The sequence below is a fragment of the Zeus faber genome, assembly GCF_960531495.2.
Source record: "Zeus faber genome assembly, chromosome: 7".
Classification (NCBI taxonomy): domain Eukaryota; kingdom Metazoa; phylum Chordata; class Actinopteri; order Zeiformes; family Zeidae; genus Zeus; species Zeus faber.
The window spans coordinates 2,501,418-2,509,373 of record NC_137203.1 but is presented as its reverse complement, the minus strand read 5'-3'; positions in this window follow the sequence as shown (position 1 = coordinate 2,509,373).

Below are 7,956 nucleotides of genomic sequence, written 5' to 3'. Positions count from 1 at the left end.
GGTTTATTTCCCACTTTCATCGCCACATCTGTTGAATTACTGGACATTGTGGTCAAAGGCGCTCTCCCTCCCATGTACACACAGTGAAACGTCGCAGGAGAGGGAAACCCGCCGGTGCCCTCCTGTGTTTCCGCCGACGTGGACTTCATATTATTATTTATTTATTTATATCATATTATTTATTTATTAAAAAATATAAATACACAATCGAATGGCAATTTCAGAATTCGAAAAGTATATAGTATAAAAATTCAATAAATTAAAATGTTATATTCTAATTCAATTTGAATTTGGAATTTCGTTCCGACAGCCCTAATTCACGCTGAGTGAGGCAGAGTGTGCAGGACATTGCCCTGTTTTTAATGTATTAGACAGTCAAGTTCAGCCTGTACTACAAAGCAGTGATTCTCAACCTGTTTCATATCCAGAACCCTCAATTTGACACGCATGAGGTCACGGCCCACATCTGATAGGATTCTGTCTCTGGGAGCCCCATGTGAGATGATCTTTAATGTTGGATATGCTTAAGAGTCGATACTACAGTCAAGGAGATAACGTGAGCTATGATCAAAAGTCATTATTGTACCTTCTGTAATGGTGCTAATGTCAATGAAATAATGATGCAGTTTTACTATTCATCATTTCGTTGGTGACCCACTGGAACCTCTTGAAGGACCCCTGGGGGTACCCAGTGTTGATTAATCCAAACTTGATAAACCCATTCCCAACCAGTTCCTCTGCCTCCAGAACCCGTCGGGATCAAGTGTCTACCATATTTTTGGCTTCTATGGTGGTTCTATTGAAATAATTACACCACGCTTCCTTTCAAATCCCGGTTAGAGATGACCGTGTGCCACCGAGTGCCTCCGACGGATCCATACACCAGCCGACTACAATGATGAGCTTCCAGGTTGAAGCTCATTGATTTCAGCTGGCCCGGTGATCTTTTAAAAGACGCAGAGAAACGGAATCTAAAGAAGCCAAAGAAGAAGAGCTGGTTCTGACACCGGAGCCCGGGCTTGGATTTCCCCGTCTGACGCCGTGCGAAGAGGCTGTGGGAAGCCACGGCTGCCGGCCAGAGGTCGGGAGGTCGGTCGGAGACGGACCGCACCGGGTTTGGCCCCATTAGGCAGCCATTTTAAATCGAGAGGTCGACGGAGATAAAACCCAATTCTCCATTACCAGCTCTTTTTTCAGGCTGATTGAATGAAATAACACTTGCATTTAAAAGAGTGTGGAACAGGAGCTGGTTGTGAGCCTGGGCGCGGCCTCCTCCTCTGAACACACCTCAAGGTATTTGCCTGTTTCATTTGGGGGGGGGGTTAAGTTCATTTTGAGGTAAACGCAGACCAGAAGAACAGGAAAAACACTTCCCAGTTTGCCTGTTAAAGGTCACGGGGCAGGGTCGGGCACCCAGCTGTGTCCGGAAAGCACTATTCTGGAGGTGGCCTACATTTTGATCGCCACGGGGACACACCGCGCAATGCCAGGAATCCAGGCCTCGAGGCACAAGCGATATATTTGGACGTGGAGCCGCACGCCGCACCGCTGTCCGTCGCCGGGGGCTGCGCGGCGTATTTGGGTGCAGCGCCAGAAGCATGTGGCGTACGGCAGCCGCCAGCGCTCACACGGGGGGCGCTTTAAATGTTGGGGCGGTCACCGCATCATGCCGGTGGGTTTGAAGGCTCCTCCGTCCGGCTTTTTAGAACACGACCACGCCACGGTCGGGAAATTAGATTGATTTGGTATTACATTGTTTTTACGGTGCAGTTGTCTAATCATGGACTGACAATGGGATGGATGGGAAATAATTACTCTGGAAGGGAAGGAATAAATAAATGAATCTTTGCCTAAATGTCTTGCAGTCTTTTAAGTTGTCTGCTGCTTTCTTGGCTGGGCCTCTTTAAAATGAGATTCTGAATCTCAATGAGACTGATCCGCTAAAATAAACCATGAATAAAAATAAAGACGTCACTTTTTATTTGAAAATTCCAATCCAGTCACCTACTGGGATGGCACCGTGAATAATAATATACTTGACATGATGTCAGAGGGTGTGGTCGGTACCAACATGTGGGTGTTGTCATGTGAACGAGTAACAGGTCCCAGCAGCAAGAAGCCGCTCTCAAGGCCTCGGCGCCGGTCGGGCGGGGCCGGGACAGGAAGTCAACTGTGTGCTCGCCGAATTCTTCCCCGGTGGTATGGGGGTCGGGGGGGTACTTTGCCATCTCCATCTGTCACTGCACTGGATATCATGTACTACACACTAGATGTACTACTATCGCCCAGCCTACCTTAGTATGTGAGTGAAAAGAGCAATGGCTTCTGGGACGCACTTCGTTTCGGAACTTGGAGGCGGGGACCGACCTGCCCGCCGCCATTCTTGGTTGTTGTCATGGAGAAATGGCTTCATCACGGTGCATTCTGGGTCGCACGAGCCAGCGTACTGTGCAGTGTTTGCGTACTGCCATATTTAACCAGGCGTGGTTAATTTGTACTTTTCATATACTATTTGACGCTTTTGTTCACGAGGTGTCGGACAAACTCAAAATGCTCACATAGGATGAGGAACAGCAGCTCCCCCCCAGCAGGGTTAGGGTTAGGGTAGTACTCAAAGCTTCCTTTATGACATCTACACTTTAAAGCTGCTTCGGGACGTTCATTCCTTTCTTTTCTCCTTTTCTGTTTCTCTATCTTTCTGTTCCAGCCTCTCTCGCTCTCTCCCCAGGTGTGTGTGTGTGTGTGTGTGTGTGTGTGTTCACTTTGAACTCCAGCGGGGGCCCCTCTCCGCCTTCCCCCACCGTGTTCCAACATGCAGGGCCCTGTCCTTCCCACGCACCCGCACCCTGCGTCCGACACTCCCACCTCCGCTGGAAACATCACCTCAGCCTCCTCCTCCTCCGGTGCTGTTCTCCACCATGTTGCTTCAGAGCTCCATGGGATTTGAAAAGTCAGTTCCAGTTCACACCGCTGGTGCAATGGGAATGTCTTTGTGCATATACGGTTAAAAAGGACACACCCAGAGACCCACCAGCATGAATAGCGCATGATCAAAGTACAACAAATATTCAATATTAAAATATTCAATATGCATCTCCTGCATTTAAGCTCATCATTAAAAACTGTCATAGTGCTGTTTCTAGATATTAAGATATTCAATATGCTTGTGCTGCATTAACTGAGACTGGGAACCAGACCAACCTGCGAGCTCATTTTTTATTTGCTCTGACAGAGGTGTCGGTGTCAGAGGTGTCAGCTCCCGTTCAGACCGATTTCCAGCCCACCGGGCCCCGGTCGGGCCAATCACAACTGTTTATCTAACACGGGGCGGGTTTGCAGTGCTGCGCCACACTGGCACTTGGGCCAATATTCGATAATATTGAACATTGCGATATTTCCATACGCAATGTTTTCACAGTATCTCTTCACTGGTCCCCCTGTCCGTCAGCAGAACGCACGGACCAAGCTCATTCACTGGCACTGAGGACGTATGTGGACGTATGTGCGCAACAGAGAGGAAGCCGATAGAGGATTTGGACGCGGTGGTGCGGCTGGTCCAGTGATTTAAGTTGCAGCTCTGGGTTATTACTTGCATTACTAAAATATTATTTCAAAAAAGAAAAAAAGTTTTTTTAAATAATTGTTATTCAGAGCTGCCAAGTCTCACGCTTTGATCGTGAGTCACACGCATATGAACCGGGTCACACACTCATGCCCTGCGCCTTGAATTTCTCATGCCGAGAATAAAATTCCTTTTTTAGATGTTTTATTCTACGTATATATTATTTCCTCACTCGCGCTTGATTGATGCCTGATTAAAATGTTGTATATCGCCCAAGCCTACGTCACACGTTTCCTTGCACTGATTGGTTGTAGGTCTGTCCAATTGCATCCAGAGCCATTTTGGTGGGCACCCGTTGACAACGCCCCTTGGAAATCCAAAAATAAATGGAGAGGTTCCAGACTAATGCGCATTTGTGAATTGGTGTCAGGCCAGCGTTTACTCTCATGATTGTAAAAAGTAATGCTGCCGTTTTCAATCTTCATTATCCCAAACGGTCGTGTTTGTAAAGGTTTTCTAGGGTTTCTCTAGGACTATAAACCAGATATACCTGCGCGCGTGTGTGTGTGTGTGTGTGTGTGTCCACTGATCACACAGCAGTACCGAAGCAGGACTTTGTCATTAGTCGCCATTTAAACCTGGGAACCGTCTTTTAAAACCCTGTTTAAAGATTTTGACTCAGATCACAGCGCTACAAGGAGACTGAGACGGAGCATCTTCCAGTGGCTCCGTCAGCTTTCTGCAGCTGAGGCTGTGACATCATGTCTCACAGCCGAACACCACGCTTTGGCACGTGGTCGGCCAAATGTAAATCACCCGACACCACAGTAGTTCTCTGTGTTTTGTCCGGTTCTTTTTTTCCTTCTGTTGCCTCTGGCCCATCTTAACGGCTCCCCATCCTTAAAAATATTTTTTTAAGGATGGATGCACAGCGGTAGCATCTGGTCACAAGAAAAACAAAAACAGCGGTACGTCCTCGCACTGCGTTCCCATTTTGACAGTGCAACGGGAGACGCCGGCGGCGTCTGCCTCCAGGAGGAAAGACAAAACGCCACGACGGCAGCCGGGCCGCTCGCTCCGGACGGCGGCTCTGTCTGCGGCTCGGAGCAGATCTCTCGCTTTCCGGGGAAACTCCTCGCTCCTGCTCCCGTTCCTTTTAGACGCTTACGATGCGAACGGGAAGCTTCTCCACGTCCGCGCTCCTCTCTAAAGGCCACATCCGTCTCCTCCCTGTTATGATGCTAAACGCTCTGCGTCTCACACAGCGCTTCACTAATCCTGCGGCACTCAGAGCGCCTCACATTCACACACCCACGTCGATGGCGGCGGCGGTGGCCAAGCCAGGCGCACGCGCGCTCAGCCAGAGCAGGTAGGGGCTGAGCGTCTTGCTCAAGGACACTACGGCACGCTGCTGGACGACCCGCTCCGCCTCCTGCCCCGCGCCCCCCCTGCGATGGTGGGAAGAAGGTGGAGCTTTTTGCCAGACGGTTCCCTCAGCGGTGGCGGTGCAGACCTTTCCCCTCCCCGTTAAAAAAGACCAACAGGATGGACAGGCGCTCTGCGTGAATGCCTCGCCCCGCCCGCCTGACGGAGGACGAGCGACCGCGTGCGAGGGGCTCCCGTCAGCACCTCCGCTATCATCCACAAAGTGAGCAGCTTATTGAAGAGCCACACAGCAGATCAGCAACAATCCTCAGAGATAAAACCTCAGTGTCCTGTCTGCAACCTCCCCCTCCATCCCTCCCTCCCCCCACTCGCTCTGCTCCACCCTCCCCTCCCCCTCCATCCCTCCATCCCCCACTCGCTCTGCTCCTCTCTCCCCTCCCTCTCCATCCCTCCATCCCCCACTCGCTCTGCTCCTCTCTCCCCTCCCTCTCCATCCCTCCATCCCTTATCCCCCTACTCGCTCTGTTCCACCTCCCCTCCCTCTCCATCCCTCCATCTCTCCATCCCCTACACTCACTCTGTATGTCTCAATTAGTCTCTCTCTAACCCGTCTCTCTCTCTCTCTCTATCGCCATTCCACTCTCCCCGTCTCTTTCTCTACACCCATCCCTCTATCTCCCCCCTCTCTCTCCCTTTATCCGCCGGCTCTCGCTCTGTATGTCTCCCTCCCTCCTCAATCCCATCTCTCTATCCCCATCCCTCTCTCACCTCCCTCTATCCCCCTCTGTGACTCTCTCTATCCCTCTCTATCTCCATTCCTCTATCGTCTCTCTCTCTCTCTCTCTCTATCCCTATCCTGTCTCTCTTCCTCTCTCCATCCCCATATGTCTCTCTCTTTCACCACCTGTCTGTCTCTCTTCCTCTCTCTACCCCCCTCTAACTTTCTCTCTACCCCCCTAACCCCCCAATGACGAATGCACACAAACATACACACTTTCCTCCACATTTCAGGCCCTCGGACGTACTAACTTGATAATGTCCTCCGTGAATAAAACATGAGGAAACACCCATCATGCTTTGCAGGCAATACTCCACATCCTAATTCTGCAGGAGGGACCATCTGAAAATGTTCAGAGAACAGTGGAGTGGGTGGAGGGTAAAGGTACCTACCGCATGCAGTGCTCCGCGGTGAAGACAAGCTCCTGGATGGATGAGCAGACGGGGAGGGGGGGTGGGGGGGTGGGATAACAAGGGACAGATCGTTAGCTTCAAACACACACACACACACACACACACACACACACACACACACACACGCACACACACACTTTTGACATCTTACTGTATCAAAAGTGTTGCTGGGGACGGTCACGGTGCTAAATCTTTAGGCTGTTATTCCTGTGAGGTCGTCGGGTCAAACTACGGAAAAAAACTTTCATGAAAACCTCCAGGAATCAGACGACGTGTGGTCTGTGATCATCCCCGCGGCTCTTCTGCCCATAAATACTCAATGAATAAATAAGTACTTATTTATTTGGAACTTGTTGTGCATGATCCCTGGGTGTGTTGCAATGTCATTTCACTACATATATGTATGCTTGTATGTATATGTATGTGACAAATAAACATCCTGAATCTTGAAGTGATACTATAAATACTTGTGTGTATCAATGCACCAAGGCCGCGATGAATGAATCACAGCGAATTAATGTGAAGTTAGTAAATGGGGGTATTTCTGGGATGTCTGGCGGGGAACATTTCCGAGGTGGTCCGAGTCTATTCAGGATCCTCCAACTGAAAATCAATAATTAAGAATCTAACAGCCACGGCAGAGCAGCCGGGCTGTATGTCCCCTGGTTCACTGGAGCATGTATCTGTCAGTCTGTCTGTCAGTGTGTGTGTCTACACACACACTGTCACAGCTACAACGGAGGTCTGGTGCTGGGGGAAATTCAATATGCAGCCGGGGGGGAAAGTATACGAATAGATGTAAACAGATTCCCCTTAACATCCCAAATGGGAATGCCGGGGTATCGCTACCGTTGTACGACAACCAGAGTGTTTGGTTCACCGCCGGAGCGGCTGCCATATGGGGCCGGCTGGCACCGGTATTCTGTCGTCTTGTGTGGGAGAGAAACGCTCCGGGAGCTGCAGGTAGACCCAGCCCACCTGCAAGAACCTGCTTTCAAAAGGTCTGCATTCATATTATTCTTCAACTCTCAACTAAGGAGCACATTGGAAAGTCCATCGCTGCTCATTAACATCCCCCTGAACAACGGTGGTGAATCAGTAACTCTGATTGCAGACACAATGTGGAAAAAGCAGTGACGGGGACAAACAGATCCAGTTTCCCTCCACATTCCCTCACACGCAATCACAGGTCAAGTGCAGCCTCCTCTCTACATATTAACAGCTTCACAGGAGAAGACATTGTTGGGTGTTCTCCAAGTTCTTGAAAAAACAAGGCGCCCGCGCTGAAACCATAACGCAATAATAACAGAAAGAGACTTTGATGGACCAGACGCTGTTAAAGTGATTCACATGCTGGTCAAATCAATGGGTTTAACCAGGTCGATGTGGCTCCTGTGTTAACGCTGAGATAATCCACCAAATATTATATATATATATATATATATATACATATACATATATATATAAAATGTATTTTTTATAATTGTATTATTATACTATATTTTATTATATTAATAATATTATTAGCAGTATTATTATTGTTATTATTATTCCTATAACTTCTTAAACTCTATTTGAATTTCTCCACAACACGCAACTCAAAGTGCTTAAGATTAACAGAGGGTCTATAGTGATGATGATAATAATTATTATTATTATGAACATTTACTCCGATGTGGTGCAGCTTCACTTACAAGTTGACTTCAGTCTTAACGTTTTGTCACCTGTTGTGAATGTGTGTGTGTGTGTAGCACACTGCAGATATGTGATTGCAGATTGAATAATAACTTTCACTAAAGTTGTTCCCACTCAGTGTG